Source organism: Agelaius tricolor, unplaced genomic scaffold, assembly GCF_023055355.1.
Source record: "Agelaius tricolor isolate 1412-34295 unplaced genomic scaffold, bAgeTri1.0.p SCAF_4, whole genome shotgun sequence".
Classification (NCBI taxonomy): Eukaryota; Metazoa; Chordata; class Aves; order Passeriformes; family Icteridae; genus Agelaius; species Agelaius tricolor.
The window spans coordinates 16,244,653-16,261,852 of NW_027269264.1; the positions used below are offsets into that span (position 1 = coordinate 16,244,653).

General features: G+C 41.8%; 1 protein-coding gene across 6 annotated transcripts in view; it reads left to right on the top strand.

The window, feature by feature from the left end:
• The first annotated feature begins 8,527 nt into the window (after window positions 1–8,527).
• The window catches only part of CDC42SE2 (CDC42 small effector 2), an 83,373-nt gene continuing 74,700 nt past the window's right edge, over window positions 8,528–17,200 (top strand). For 2 of the 6 annotated variants that reach the window (XM_071424729.1, XM_071424732.1), the window contains exons 1-2: window positions 8,747–8,871; window positions 9,564–9,629. The gene's annotated coding sequence lies outside the window, so the exon portion shown is untranslated. The other 4 variants (XM_071424728.1, XM_071424731.1, XM_071424727.1 and 1 more) reach the window with 3 other exon arrangements.

Genomic DNA, 17,200 nt, shown 5'->3' on the forward strand with positions numbered 1-17,200 from the left:
AATTCCACGGCAGAAGGAAGGAAGCTTTGCTCATCTCACTCTCATTACACCAGTAGCAGTCTACTGCACTGCACCTGCTGCTGGCTGCCAGGGAGAGCCCTGAAGGCACAGCAGCAAACTGCTTCCACTGAGTGCTCACACTACTGAAACCCACTTCCTTTGACACTTCTCAGGAAGGCATAATTGATTATCTTTTAGTTTGCAATGTACCATTTAACTCAAACAGCTGAACTGTTTTTCTTCCAGCACAATTTCCGAGGCATTAAATCCCCTTAGTTTAGAAATATGTTTGTATTTTCTTTTGTTTTTCAAAATAGTAAGATGGTACTTAATTCAGGTTAAATATCATGATGCTCTGATATGTTAGACAGAAATGTTGCTACTGAGAAATCAGCAGTTACATCTGAGGAAAGCTTCCCACATTTTGCATGGTTTTCTGACAAAAGGAAATAAATTAACTATATAGAAATGGGAAAGAAATTAGTTGATTAAATGATGCCTTCTTAACTTTGTGCCACGGGGGAGAAAAGGCAGTTGTTCAAAACACAGAGGAAATAGAGTTTAACAGAATGTTTGGATTACAGTATGATTAGATGGCAGATCTTATTGCCACTATATATTGCTATAGGTATAAAGTTGGAAAAAATGTACTCCGGCTGCCTATGGCAGGTGTGATTTTCATCCTATCAGTTGAGTAATTGGATAGACCCATTTTCTAGGCCAATCTCCCAAATGCATAAATGTGAAAATAGAGATTTCTCTACAGCTATTTTCCTCTTATTTTATTTGCTCTCTTTCTCATTTTTGTGCTAGAGTTCTTCTTCTCCTTTTTTTTTTTTTCTTTTTTGTGTGTCTGGATAAGTAAGGCTCTTATTACCTCAGTTCAAATTGTACATGCTGTACCTATCTGTGCATTTATCATACACAGGTAAATTCCCAGATTTGTAGACTACAAGTTGAGCAAAAGAGGTAGCCCAAAATATAAGAGAAATACTGTCCAGGAGATGGAAACCAACACAATCTTGTTTCCCTTTATTATACTGTGCAGAAATTACATAGTAGGGACTTACTGAATGTCTCCTCTGCAAGAAATACTTCAGCCATTTGACATTTTACCACACACTGGGGAATCAATCGCATGATAGAAAGTCTAAGAAACTAGAATACATGGGTTACAGAATTAATGGAACTACTGTTCTCCTATTGATAGTCCATCTTAGTCGTATTTCAGCCTATATGCATACTTTTGTCTTCTTTTGTACTTTTGGTGCAGACCAAGATATCTCTTCCCTTTGCAAATTGGAGACTAGCATTCAGAATGGATACTAACATCCATTTCAGCTTCAGAAAAATGTTCTCTTACACCATTGTCAATGTTATTTGCTATCAGTGGGCTTATTTGGTTTAGGAATGAAAAGGCAGGTGTTTGGGTGCAGGCCTGTGCAGACACCCATGCCCTGTTGTGGCAAATTCTGTCTGTCTGGCAGTGCAGCTGGACGTGCAGAACTGCACCTTCCCCAAGAATGAATCAGGTAGGCTGATGGCAAATGATAAAAAAACCTCTGTAACTTCACACACACATTTTCTGGGGCATGAACAGCAGTTGAATTTAATTTTTGGGGTGACTTCTCTGGCTTGACCTGAGATTTTCTGAAAAACTCACAATTCTGCTAGCAGTTTGTAGGATTCTTGTTATAGGAAAATCTAAGCATGGTTTTCCAAGGACATCAACTATTTCTGTTGTGAGCCCCACCTCTTTTGACCAGTACTGTGGACATGAAATAAACACCTCTACTCATCACTGTCTGACATCTCAGTTGCAAGTTCAAAGCATATGCTTCAGGCTTATAATCACTGTTCAGATGCTGAGGGCGGTTGTTTTCTTCTCATGAATATGAATGTCCTGTTCAAAATAAATGTTGGCAATCTGTGGTGGACTAGGACTGAAAACAATTCCAAATTAATCTAGCAGGTTGTCAAGAGATCAAAAATACCATCAGTGTATGAGCTGATGAAACTTACTGCAAGTAACATAAACCAGGAAGTCATCTTAATGGAGTGATTGATGGCACAGCATACTACTGCAAGAGGCTTTTAGAGTTAACCCATCATTTAGGTTACCTTTCCATCAGCTGAGTAAGATTCTATTCACCTGCCTAACATTAAATAATTAAACTTAACTAGCTACAATAAACAGTGTAGGAGAAGAAAAATAAAATCAAAGTTAAAGATATTCCGTATTTTTGTAAGGCAGGATTGAACATGAAAGCCCCTGGTATGAAGAAAAAGTACCCAAACACATACAGTCCTCCATTAAGACCTGAAATTTTTTACAAGGTGAAAAAACTGTTCTCACTGAAGAGAGTGGTATGTCTTCCTCTAAGTCATTCAAGTTTTAAGGTCACGATCAGACTGAGGTAATTCCCTGTGTTTAAGAACCAGGGAACATTTAATGGGTATGACAGAAATCATGAAAAAAGCAAAAAATACCCCTGACACTGGATACACCATCCTATTTTACTTTTTAGAAGTCAGAAATAGAATTATTCTGAATGTACAAGGAATGCTGGTTTCCTTTTGATGTTCCCTTCATTTTGGTGATGGGGCAGAATGGGTTCAAACAGCTTGAAGTATGAAAAAGCAATGGAGGTTTATATTGTTATTAGATGAAGGCTTAACAACTTGTCGTTAATCCTTAGTTACACTAAGTTGGTTTATTGCAGAGACAGGTAGATTTAATACTGGTTAGAATGTGAGTACACCTGGTTTGCAGTTCAGAACAGGGTTGATGCAGTTGCATTGAAAAAAAAATCACAAATTAGTGAAAATTCAGCATTTGTGAAAATGGCAATTAAAAAAGAAAAAAAATGTAGCAGGAAAATAAACTCAAAGAACTAAATCCATGTCAGCTTTCAAGAAAAAAAAGTGCTGGCTGGATGCTAAAAATGTCAGAGGAGTTTTTCCCAGACAAATACGTTTCCTTGGAAAACACTTGAACATAGCAAGCAGCACTAATGAGATACGTCTGTAAAACCCTCTGCGCCATTAGCAAGGCACTAGGAATATTAACAGCAAGAAAAAGTAGATGTCACAAAGGACTCCAGAGTGTTTCCTCCTATTACCAGACTATCCTACCTGTTTTTATAGTAGCATGTTGCATAGTCTGTAAAATGCAAAGACTGCTCTTTACTATGCCTAATGGAATGCCCAATCTATGGTTAACCCAGCAAAACTGTATTTTCATAAACAGGAAACCAAAGTTAATCCGTAGAGCTTCAGAAATAATAATGATTTTTAAAAGTGTGGAAATATTTATAATTTGTATCACAATAGCAAGTAGAGAAGCCAAACAAATTGTGAGTTGTTTAATACTGGGCAATGTGCAAACATAGCACAAACATCACAGAAATATGCAACCTAAACAGATCAGACAGCCTGAGGGTAAGAGAGGAAACAAAGATGCATGCTAAATAATTACAAATTTCCAAAGCCAGAATAAAAACCAAAGGAAGTTACCAAAGAAAATATATTAGAAACCTAATTACCATCAGGGTTCTTGCAAGTGTAAAAAATGCTATTGTTCATGGGGTTTCATTTCTGTCAGAAAAAAAGGACAATGAATGAAGGTATGCAGATATTTCATTGCAGGCTCACAATGAAGCAACTATATCACTGCAGCTACTTAGCAAAGTTCCTTTCTGATAGAAACAGTACTATTATCTGCGAAAATCCTATTGGATTTCCATGTGGTGAGTTTCTTTTGTTTAAGGATCTTCATTTTATTATGCAGAAAAGCTCTGAGCCACTTTGCCAAGTTCAGGTCTTTACATGTGGAGTGAGAAGTTACTGAGTCAAGAGGACACACATTCTTTTCCATTCTCCCCACAATTTTTTTGTCAGTAGTAAATCTGCCTCACACTACTTGGTGAAAGAGCACCTCAGCTTGTGTTTCAGTTGTCTGGATCTAATTCAGAAAAATACATATACTAGTTATAAAGCCTTAAGGGAGCACACATGGTGCATGAGCTTCCACATGGGTAGTTATCAAGCCACATAGAGGGACTTGGATGCAAAGCACATACAGATTAAGAGAGTTTGTTGGGACTTCTAGAGGAAACTTCTGCCTCTTCTGGAAAAAAAGCCCAAGTTTTTTCCTTACCCTGGCTTGTTCATAGAGAAGAACCAATTAGAGGAAATAGTGGAAAGTGAATATCCTCAGCAGCTTCCTCTTTTACCCTAAAAGGAGTTAGCTTTTCTGCTCCAGCCCCACCACCCCCATTCACTGGGCTGAGCTCCCCTTAAGACTGGGAGCTGTGACTGCAGACTCCTTCTGCACTGGCCACAAACAGTCCCTTGCAATAGACTGAGCAGTCAGAGCATAACACATTGCCTCTTGAGCTACGTTAACAGACTGCACTTCTGGTTCCTTGCCTCTGGCAGCTGCAGGGCAACGCAAGTTTGCCTAGGCTGCCATCATGAATCACAGAATCAGCAATCATTTAGTTTGGCAAAGACCTCCAACATCACGGAGTCCAGCCTTTGACTGATCACCACCTTGCCAACTAGACCACGGTACTGAGTGCCATTCCCAGTGGTTTCCCGAACATCTCCAGGGATGGTGACGCCACTACCTCCCCAAGCAGTACATTCCAACGTTTAACAACCCTTTCCATTAAAAAATTCCTTATGAAGGTATGAGGGTAGACTGTTGCCACAGGTGAGAAATGCAGCTATGGTCAGCTAATGGAATTCAGTGTGTAGCTATCTTGACAACTTTTAATTGCTGATACATACCTTCACTTCATACATAGCTACATCAGAAATGGAGGAATCCTGTTGTGTTCATGAGTGCTATACCCACACACTACTATTTAGTCATAATTAGTGTGTACATTTTATTGTTCATTCAAACAAGCAGACAACACATTTTTAAATTTGGAATGATAAGATTATTTTTCCCTTTTAAAATCAATCTTTCATTTTTTCACACATACCATCAATCTCAGTAATGAAAGATGTTTCTATCTGTTTTTTTGGTGTGTTAACTAGCAAACATTCTGGACCACAGAGTGGGAAGAATGTAATTTACCATGAAAGGTTCATATAAATGTTGAATTATTTCTGCCTTACGATTTCTTTCAGGCTTTGGCATGAGGCCCTGAGGACAGCAGGAGAGGAAGAGGATTCTGAAAGATAAATCTTGTCTATCTTTGGATATCTTTGGATATGGGAGAAGTAATTAGTAAAAGTAGTTGGTAATACAGGTAAGACTGTCACTGAAGAAAGAAATCACTGAAGGAGAATTGTCAGTATTCAGTCAGAAGGACATGAGATACTTGGAAAGTGGTAAAGGCACCCTGACTGCCCTTTCGAGGAACTAACCGTAATAAAACAGAATAAAAACTGTTGGTGAGAGCACATTTGTCCAACACAGTTCAATCTTCTGAAGGCTTGAGTTCACTTGCAAGCACGGCTGGCTCAGTTCATTCTCACACACACCATGATTAGTACTTTGTTAGCAATGATGGCAGCTGAATAGGTACCATTACTGCCAGAAGAAGCCTAGCACACGACTGTCCTCTGACAAGCATTTGGCATATGCTCTCACAATGCAGATGAATCTTCTGACTCTGCTGCTAGGCCTGGTCTGAAGGGGCTGGCATCTTACAGGTTTGTGCTGCTGGCTACACAATGTCACTTTGGGCACGCCAGTGTCTGTGGAGACACATGACAGTGGAGAGGCCTGAAACTCTGACGTGGTACCAGAAGCATCTAACACAGATGACTGTGGATGCACTTGACATATCTCTGTTATTTGAGAAGAATTGCTGTGGGGAACAGCTGAAACTGTGTGTTATCACAGTGCTTGATGAAAATGTCACAACTCTTTAGAATATAATGATACTACTAATGTAGGCAGTCCTTCAGGATATCATTACTGTGCTAGCAGTTTTGGCCAAAGATTTTATGATGTTTTTGCAATTCACCTGCTCCTGCATGAAATGTAACCAATAAAAACTGGAAGTTCTTACATCTCGTACCTTAAATGTACAATATAGAAACAACACATTGCATGGTGTTCCCCTTATTGGTTCATATGCTTATGAAGCCAGATATTTCTGCTGATGTTTTATGTGTAAATTTGCTTACTCTCAACATTTCCATGTAAGTACACATTATTTTCTGCACAAATTCAACAAAATAATTCAATTTTAGCATGTCTTTTTCAACATTGCTTTGCTCCTTCTCACAACAGTTTCTCATGAGTGGAGTCCTGAGAAACAGAGCTTGAGAAAAAAATGAACTTGTGGTTTTAAACTAACTGGATCTGCACCAAAATTCTGGAATAAGTTTCTGGTTTTACCACATACTATATATATATGACCTGAGGCAAGGTATACTACTGTCTCTTTATTTCTCATCTTGAAAGCAGGGATAATAGTTGCTCTACGTAACAGGATTCTTATGAAGTAAAATCCATGAACAGTAATGATAACTACTGCAGCTGTTCTTTGCAGACATAAAATAAGGCCATGTGCCATGTCCTGCACTTGGGTCTCAGTAAACCCCTGCAGCACTACAGGCTGGGGGGGACAGATGTTTGGCAAAAAGGGATTTGGGGATGCTCATTGTGAGCTGGCTCAGTGTGAGCCACTGTGTGCCCAGGTGGCCAAGAAGGCCAGTGGCATCTTGGCCTGAACCAGAGCAGTGTGGCCAGCAGCACAAGGGTATGATCAGCCTCCTGTACTTGGCATTGCTGAGGCTGCACCTCAAGTCTGGTTCTGAGCCACTCACTTTAATAAGGATGTTGAGCTGGTGGAGGAAAGGGCAACAAGGCTCATGATGTCTTATGAGGAGCTGCTGAGGTAGCTGGGTTTGTTTAGTCATGAGAAGGCCCAGGGGAGACCTCATTGCTCTCTACAACTCCCTGAAAGGAAGCTGTAGTGAGATGGGAGTTGGTCACTTCTACTGTCCCTGCAGTGAGAGGATCAGAGGAAATGGCCTTCAGCTGAGACAGAAGAATCAGATTAGATACTAGAATTTTTTTTTTTCACTATTAGGACATGTCAGGCATTGGAATAGGTGCGCTGGGAGGTGGTGGAGTCACCACCTCTGGAGGTGTTTAAGAGGCATCTGGATTCAGTGCTGGGTGATGTGGGTTAGTAGTTCAGGGGTTACAATGGTAGTGCTGGGCTGATGGTTGGACTTGACAATCTCAGAGGTCTCTTTCAACCTTGATGATTCTAGGGTTCTAAAATAAGGGTGTTCATCTTCTAAACACACACAGCAAAAAACACCATCTGCAGGGCACTGAGCTGAAACTGGTTTTTGGTGACTGACTCTTGAACGGAAGATCAGTGTCAGGGCATACCTGATGGAGGCACTTCTCACACCATGTCCTTCTGCAGGCAAATTAGACACAAGTATATTGGTGGACACAAAGACCTCTCAGAAAAATATCCAAAGTTGTAAAAACACAGCCTGGAGAAATAATAAACCATAAATATGTTGACAATTAAAAAAAGTATCTGGCGTGTTTTTTGCTTTAACTCATGACACCGAATGAGTGGCATGATGTGCAAAATCAGGAAAAGTCATGCACAGGAGAGATGGCAGCCTAACTCTGTAAAGAACTATGGCTTGGCAGCAACATGGTGTCACCAGGTGTAGCTTCCAGCCATAATTCTGCACCTAGCAAGGAATATCTGATATTGCAAGTTCATCGTGTTTCATATTTGAGTCATGCTTGCCACCTTCAGCATTTTCCCCTTATTTTTCACTTTTTAAAAGACAAGGTATGATTTGTTGGAACGGAGCGGAGATAACTCTCTTTGTGAGCCGCAGTGGCACCATACCTATTTTGAATCAGTAAACCAGCTACAGGTGCGGATCACCCATGATGACTCACCACCTCTCTGTGAGCAACTGAAATGACTGCCGGGGGAACGGGGGACGCTGGAATTTTACCGACACGCAGAGTAGGCTTGTTGCTGTCAACAGCTGGGGGTCAGAAGATCCCCTTCTCATTTCCTTCTCCGATCACAAGCACACCAGCTTTCGTGACCTGCTTTCCGCCACTCCTTAAGGCCGTGGCGATGCCAGCACATTTTAGCTCGGGAAGGGTCAGCGCCGGGGTCCCTGCGCTGCGGTGGGCAGCGAGCCCCGGGCGCTGGGAGCGGAGCAGAGCAGACAGCGAGCCCCGGGCGCTGGGAGCGGAGCGGGTCGGGCCGGGAGCGCTGCGGCGCGGACGGAGGTTGGACGGCGCGGAGGCGGCGGAGGAGGAGCGGGCGGCACAGCGATAGCGCTGACGGGCAGCGGCAGCCGCTCTTTGTCCCCTCCCCTCCCCGGCGCGCCCAGCCCAGCCGGCAGCGCGGAGCGGAGCGGGCCGGCCCGGGGATTCCCTCCCCCGCCGCCGAGGTCGCCATCTTCACCCCCGAGCTCGCCTCGGACGCTGCCGGCCGGGCTCCTGGGGAGCCGCCGGGAGCCTGCGCCGCGCCTTCCCGCTGCATGTGACCGGCGGGCGGTAGCGGCCTCCTCCGCGGATCTCGGCTGCGTCCTCCTCCGCCCCCGGCGCGGCGGGGAGGGGGCGCGGGGCGCCCGGCAGCGGGAGACGGAGGTGCCGGGGCGCGGTGGGCACACAAAGGAGCGGGCGCCGCCGTGGGCAGCGGTGAGTGGCGGGGCAGGGCTGCGGGGTCCCGCGCTCGCCGCCCTGCCCCGTACCTGCCGGTGGGCTGGGCTGCGGCCACTCCCTTTCCCGGGGGCCCGCTGGGAGCGATGGCGGGGGTTGTGTTGCGCCGCCGCCGGGGACCGCCGGTGTTTTCCGCACCTTCGGCGCCACGGCCGGGCAGCGGCGAGCGAGGGCCGAGCGAGGTGCCCGGGGGCGGCGGGGCCGGTGCTGGGCGGGGCGATGCGGGGGAGGCTCCGGCCGCGCCGCCTCGGGAGCGGGCAGTGCCGCGGGCGCGGCGGGTGATGCTCAGCCGCGATCGCGCTCGACGCTCGGACAAAGAGGAGCGAGCCACAAATTTTGTGGTGGGCGATTTAAAACAAACAAACAAAAAAACAAGCCAGAGGGGTTTGGGTTTCCTGGATTTGTGGGTTTTGTTTTTTGGATTTTTTGGTTTGTTGTGAGGCTTTTGGCGGCTGGGCTGGGAGGTTTTTTTTGGTTCTTTTTTAATGCCGTGCGCCCCCGCCCCGTCTCCCGGGCGTGCGGCGGGAGGGCAGGTGCCGCGGCGGGCCCCGGGGCCTGGGGTCGGGCTGCGCCCGGCGCAGGGCGTGGTGCCGCGGCGGGGATGCCGCGACGCCTCCGTGCCTCCCTTCCGTGCCCCGGGCGGCGTGCCGAGCCCCGCGGGGCCGCGGGAGGAGTGCAAGGCCCTCCGGCTGGGGAAGGAGGGAGCTGGGGTGCGACAGCGGTGATTTTCGTGCGCGTCTAGAGCGGTAAATTGGCGTTTAACAGCTGTTATTTGAAATGTGGCGCTTGTCTCCTGGGGTGAGCGTGTGGTTTTCAGGTAGATACTCCGTGTGTGTGACCCTGTGCGCTTACCAGAATTGTAACCCTTCTATAGGAGAACGTTCCAGGAGAACGTGAAGCCCTGTGACATTTAACTCTGAAGCTGGATATGCATTAAACTGTAAGTTTTCCGGTTTTGTTTCTGAACTTGGATTGATGAATGGAGTGATTATTTCATGTCTGTGAGATAAAAACTTGAGAAGTAATTTAAGTGAGACCCTAGGCAGACTTTTCCCATGCCTGTTGCGTATATATGTCTCTTCTAGACTGCAATAACTGGTTAAGAATAAAAAAGTAAAGAAAATCTGGGAAAAAGCGATGCCTTAAATGCTTGCTTTAGGTATGGTTGTGGTGATGGATCTTACTTAATCCTCCAGGGCTGACAGTCACCTTTTAGACTTAAATCAGTGTATAGGAAATACCAGTAAGTGTAATACTAATGTGTTTCCCTTCATTTGACTGAAATAACTGAGATTAGATGCTGCTTTTTCCTCACTCATAAGGGATATTTAGTCAAGTATTTTACTTAGGTGATCTGATTAATAGCAGCTTGTTGAAGGTATAGATATATTTCTGAGCTGTTTTTTACAGCGTTAAAATATACATGCATTTTTGAAAGATGTAATCAAATATTAAATTTCTACTGTAAACTGTAATGGGGCTTTTTGAAAGGACTGTTGTAGATGGAATTGCAGGAAGTGATCAAGCAAATGACTACAACCACTAATAAAATAAGTAGCAGATCAACAAGCAATGAGATAATTTAGTATATACATAAATTCATTATATGTCAGTACCTATATCACTGCTTTTTTAAATTTGGGTTCTCCCATTAGCTTGAGTGAGAAGCTGGAACCTGGATATAACTGTCTGGGCATCTAAAGTGATTTTGCTAACAAGTATGAGTTATTCAGTGTTCAAGACACCGGTGAATTTTCTGCATATTTAGGCCAGAGTTTTATAGCTTAAAAATTACATCACACAGTTCATATAATGTTATATGGCATTTGTGCACCAGAGGAACAAAGCACTCTGAAACTGTTGTTTTGTGTAGCTTGTACATAAATATTACAGCTAAATTATCTTTTGTTCTGTTTTGGAAAAAAAAAAATTGTCAATTTACTTGTGCTGTCGTATAACCATACAAAATAAATTTATTTTGAAGCTTGCTAGTAATTCTGACGCTGTGAGTGTTTTGGAAGTTCTGTGGTGGCTTGGTGTGCAGTGTGGTGGTCTGTGGAAAGTCTTGAGAACATGGTGGCTGATTACAATAGGGAAAGACAGAAATGTTTTAAATATCCCATCAAGTGAAAAAAAAAGTTGAGTTGATTTAGAAACAGAAAAAGGAGATGAGAAATTGAGTATGTATTCCAACTTTCTTTCTGTATATTTTACTGTGCCTTTTTTAACCTGTATATCAGAGGTTTCTTTGCAGTGATAAAATATTAGCCCTAAAATGGTTTCAAAAAATCAGATCATGTGCTATAGAGTTGTTACAGCAAAAAAGAAAAGGATTAAATGTTTCATTTAATCTCTCTGCCCAACAAGAAGTTACTTTTCTAGGAGTAGTAGTTCTTGGTGGTGAAATAGTGCTAATCAGCAGTTGTTGCTGTAATTGATTGTCCACTGCAGAGGAGTCCACGTATTAGCTTGAGCAAGCTTGCACAAACCCTGAAGATACTTGTGCCAGACCTTTTGACCCTGGGGTGGAGGTGAAGGGGCTTCTTTTTTTGCCTCTTGAGTTTCTCCTCACTGGAATTACAGTGCGCTTTTAGAAAAATACTTTTTCCTTTACACCACTGACAAGGAGAACATATTTCATTCTGTGATATATCTTTGAGGTGACAGTTTTCCTGAAGTTCAGGATTATATTTTCAAACTATTAGGAATAGCACTGAGATACTTGCTCTGCTTCATGTGATTTATAGACCTACCTTTTAGGCATGAAGCATAATGTGGAATTAAATGACAATAATGGAAAAAAAGAACCCTGGTGTTGAAGTACTCCCTTGAGATACTGCCCCTGTTGAGGTTTTTTTAATTGTTGTTACTTTATTTTCAGTGAACTTAGCTTGACAAATTAAATTAGCATACAATAGTGCTCAGGAAAATCTTGTGCCAGTCTGTTTTGAATATGCCATCATGTTTCATTTTAGAAACCCACTGGGTTCTGGTCAGTGTCAGTGAGTGCTTGGATAGAATTCGAATTAGACTAATTTTTACTTTTGAGTGGTATATTTTGCCTATTCAAATCAGTTTTCAGCAACTCAGTTGCAGCTCTTGATTACACTTGACAGCCTGAGTCCAGGTAGTGAATAGCAGTTTATCATATAATTCATTAGTGCAATAAGTGTATTTCCTAGCTATGATTCTAGCAAGCATTACAGACTGTTGCCTTACATAAACAGATGTAAGCACTTATCTTTGGTCACCGCCTTACCCCTGGGTGTGTGTTTCTCGTCCTACGCCTCTGCGTGCATGTAGATAGAGAAGGTGGATGAAGGCTAGTGTGGCCCTTGTTCCCTGTGCCATGTTCATTAAAATGTCTTTGTTGCTGCCATAACTGTTTAATATTAGCCATCTTGTGTCTCCTAGTTTTAATACTGGCCTTGTATTGTGTAGTGCCTAAAAGAGTTTTAGAGGAACTTAGGGTGTTGCGAAAGTGTTTGTCACTGTTTTCATACTTTAGAAGTGGGAGAATTGCTTTCTAATGTGTTCTGAAGGACTGTAGACAATTGACTGCTGAAACGTGAATGCCTGTCTCTCAGTCCAATTTTATCAATGCTCAGAGTATACTTAGCAGGGTTGACATGAAGGAGTTATTTTTTATATTACAGCTGCTGTATTACTTTTGTGTTAAAAAGTACTGAAGCAAAGTGTTTATCACTGCGCAAATAAATTATTTTATTTTTTGACTAGATTAGACGTAGATGCACTAGAAAAGCAGGCACATGCTGTTCTTTTCTGTAGCCAAGCCTTGGAGGAAAATGAAGGAGAGAGGGGGAGGAGGAATACTGCTCTGAAGGATGCTGATCTTGAGATGGGTGGATTGGATTAATTTTTCTTTAAAGGAAATCGGTTGTTCTGAAGAGAGGCTTTTGAGCATTCACAGTCAAAGGTTTCATGTTATTTTGATGAAGCAAGTCTGTCTTGCATGATGAGCGTCTCATTTTATTGTATGACTAGCAATAATAAGAATTGATGATGAATTCAAGGAAGAGGTAACCTGAGGCAATTGAATGTGGGTAAAAGAGCAATCAAACAGCTGCAGTGAACATGTTTAAGTGGGGGCTTCACATAAAGGGCAGATTGAACAGGAAGTTTAGCAGCGAGAAGGCTGCCTATTAGTAGCAAAGTGAATGTAGGAAAATTAGGCTGGTGAGCGTCCTACGAGAGGGTTTTGGCTCAATGCCCGTTACATAGATGGGTAACTCTGCCTGAGGACTCCTTTGGTCTTTCTCAAATTGAATGTTTTGTGTGTGGTTAGAAGTGGATGTGCAAGATGGAATTACTAGACCAAGGGTAGTCGTAAGAGGAACAGTAGTTTCTGTTGACTGCTTCACCTCAACAACAAGGGGAAAAAGAGCTGCCTTGTCCATATAGAAGGCAAAGTTAAGGGAGTGCAGACCTCCTTCAAAGCAGTCTTACATATTCTTTGTCAGTTTCACAGAATGTCTTAGGACGGGGGTGTAAGGAGGAAGACATAAGGTGTAAAGGAAATTGTTGGCAGGTTTTGCAGGCTTCTTCCTGAAACATAACTGAACTATATTAATTTCCTCTTCTAATTTATTTAGTTTTCTGTCCAGTCAAATTTGCAGTATTTGTTGTGAGACATCAGAGGGAGAGCTGCTGGTGTGGCTCTTGGGGATGTCTTGTGTAGGGCTAGGAGTTGGACTTGATTATCCTTGGGCATCCCTTCCAACTCGGCATATTCTGTGATTCTGTGATACCTTCTGTCTGTGCACGCATTAGTGCATGCATGGTGCAGGGGAGGAGGCAAGCTGCTGCTAACTGCACTGCCTGAAGAGCTAGGAGCTGCTATACAGCTTGCTTCTGTGTTATGGCTAAACAATATTCAACAAACAACTGAAATGGTTCTCTGTTGTGTTCGAAGGTTTACTTATTCTGGTGATGTTGAAATCAGGGATCGTGTTATAGGCTGACATCTAGTCATGTCAAAAGTCTATTGAATTGCAGTTACCCGAGCCCTTGATCTGACACCATACTTATTAGGAAACAGTATCTCAGTTCTTCACTGGACAGAGTTTGAATCCTTTCCCCACCATATACAGATTGTAACAGACGTGTGCTGGCCTGTGATGAGGGGTTTTTTGCATTGTATAAGCTAGTGCCTCTGTGTTGGGGAAGAGGTGCTGGAAGAAAAATTGCAGTTCATCTTTGTAGAAAAGTTTGTTCTCAGCAGTAAGGGGCTTGTAATGCTGGAAGGGTATTGCACATGGAGATGACCACTCTCATCTAATAACTTTTCACAGCTAAACAGCTAGAGTGCCTTGAGTTGCACTTTAGGCAAGCAGTAATAAAATATTGTAAGTATCTCTATCAATTTAGGCTAAAAGAGAGAGCTATTTGTTTTATCAGTGTATGAACAGTACAAGGGCAAAACTGGGCATGAACCCAGTAACTGATTACAGACTGCATCATGGTTCGCTGGGTATTTTGGAATCTTGTACTTTTTTACAAATTGCTGTACAACTCAACCTGTTTTTTTCTAACTGTATGTGCCTTGAACTTTATCAGTTATTACAAAGAGTTCGAAAATGTTTCCTTAAGAAAAATTTCTTTTCACAGAATAGAAAGTGTGTCGTCACCAAAGCCTCCCTAGTTAAAATCCCAATTGTCCTCATAGAAGAAATAAATATGTGCCTTCACAGAGGTTTGTGAATTCTGTCTTAAATTTAGTACCTTTTCTGTCTTAAGGTTCTGGCTTATCATTGTATGGGCTTTATATACTTTTCCCATGCTTCATTTTTGGAATGGGGCCTTTTAATCATCTTTTTTTTTTACTCACTCACCGAATTTGGAGACCAACTGTTTAAATCTCTTGCAAAAATAGGACTTTTTCAATTTGCAGCTGGCTTCCTTGTCAAAACAGTCATGCTGCTTAGTACTGAAATATTATATGCAGAAAGTGTCTTGTTGCATTTATTGGTTGCTTTTATCTTACAGCTCATATTCAGTAAGTCTCGTGCTGTCTGATAACACCTCTTTTAATTGGCCCCATGTGATGCAGCTATTAGCATCAAACACCATTTGATAGAGGAATTCCACCTACTCCTTTAAAGCTTCCTGAGAACAATTTTTCACTTGAGCTCAACTACCTATTTCTTCTCTTAACCCTTTAAGTGAATGGTATCTTGCCCTGGTATATTTGCACTGAAGTCCTTTTCTAGTAAGCTGAGTTTTATAAGGTTTGTTCTGCCTTGATATAGTTTAAAAAAGCCTTAAATTGATGTGAGAATGTAGTTTCAAGTTAAGTAGTCCTGTTCACTTGAACTGTATAAACAGATTTTGAGATACAGTAGGAGCTGTTTCTTCCAGCCAAAATTAGGTATAAGCATTTCAGAAATAGGAGTTTACCCATTTTATTTGGTACAGACATGTTCAAAAAGTCAGTGGATTGGAAAAAGGCTTAAAATGCGTATTTTAAGTAACATCTAAGGGGAGGAAAAAGGGAGCAGGGAGCAGTCTTCACCAAATTACACCAAAATGTTATTTTTGGTGTTTCATGCACTCCTTGCTGATCTGATTTTTTTGGTTTTGTCCTCAAGCATATGCGAGGAGTAATTTGCAGAGGTAATAGAAAACTAAGCTTTGATGCATTCTGTTATTTTATTTCTTTTTGGTTGGTTGGTTTTGTCCTATCAAAAATTCATCTTGCACAAATGTTTAGGTGATGTGCTCACAGTAGGAGCATGTCACTGGTACAGCCATGGTTTGCTATGTAATCAAGTCTTTATTTCAGTGTTGAAATAGGGACTTTTTTAAAAGGATAAATCTAGGTGTGTTCAGCTCTGCTATTTCTTATAATTGTACCTGGTTTTCTTCTAAGCTGTCTTGTAAATGGCAAAGCCTTGTGGTACTCTTCAAAAATCTTAGTTCATCTTGAGACTGTGAATTCACGGAGGTGAATTTAAAGGGGTAATATTTCAGTACAGACATTTTCACATGTGGACCATCCTCTAGGGTCTACTGTATCCAAGCTTCCTGTAAGCTTTTTCTGTAGAAGAATCTCTAAATCCCTGCACTGGTGCCTTTATTTTCCATGAATGATTGCAAAGTGGCGCTTCCACTTAGCACCAGCTTTTCCCGGGAAGTCAGCAGGAGTGATGACTCCTTTCAGCTCTAAGCATTGCAGGTCAAACCCTGGCTATGACTAAATTAGTGGTGAAGCTTTCAGTGAGATCCTAAATTCACTACAATTTAAGGTCTGCGGAGCAAGTTAACTGCATCTCTGCAAGAATGCATTTGCGAGAGTGATCCTGGCCATCCAGCAGCAGTTACGGTGGAGTCGAATTTCTTCAGTGGAATTGCAGATAGTTGTATCCAGAGGTGCTTAGAAACCAAAGTGTGAGCATTATCAGTTTATATACAGAAAAATACAGGTATTGGAGGTTGTGCTGGATTTGTTTTTTAACGTATTTATTATTTGATTGGGGCACAATTGTCACCTTGGCTCCCAGTCCTTTGTCCTCTGTGTTGTCAGGATGTATTCATTGAAAGATGATCCTTAATTCTTAAGATTATTTTTTTATTATTTAGATCAGTTGAAAATTGTAATAGATAAAAGGAGACTGCATTAAGAGTGATCCCACATGGGAGAAAATCACAGCAGGCACAGACCTGTGATAGTCCAAACAAGTGTGCATTTTAGTGAAATAGTATGCAAATTAAGAATTCCATTAAAGAAAATGTGTTGTTCTGAAAGTGATGCTTCCACAGTTCAGATAGTACTCAAATATTCACAGAGGTGATGATTCTAGATTATGCTTTTTATACTGTTTATATGCTACCTCTTTTTTCAAATTCTTAAAATTTGTTCTTTTTCTTTCAAGGACAGAAAGTGTGATCTGAAAGCTTTGTTGCTTTGTTTCTACTGGTTGAGATCATATTCAAATATTTTTGTCAGTGTTCTTCTGTACAGACTATTTTATCAAACTATTTGTGACTTAATGTCTTTAAAATGTAACTTAATTTGTGTTTGCATCTATTCAAAGATGCTGAGGTCAAATGCTGTACTGTTCTGAAGTCCCAGGCAGCAAATTTTGCAGATCACCATGGTAATGTGCGTGTGTGCATGTGGGAGGAAGGCTAAAGTTGGAACCTGCATTAACAGAATCTGTTAATATTACATATGCTCAGTGGCACTAGCACTGCTTGTTCTTTGACATGCATGTTCTTTGACTGCATGTTCTTTGCTTAATTAAAAACAAAGTAATATGATGGAATTAAAAGCCCCTATTGTCTGATTTTTAATCTTTTTTTTTTCTGTTTGTATGTGTGTTTCTGAAAGAACTCTACTGAAATAAAATATGGGTAATTGTGGAATCTTCTTTCTGTTCAGAAACTGGCAATTATGATCTTGTAAAGTAGCAAAGAAGCTCCACAATTTCTTTGTTCCCTCTCTGAGAACTTATGGATAGACTTAAAAGTCATTGTGTTACAGCTAGAGAT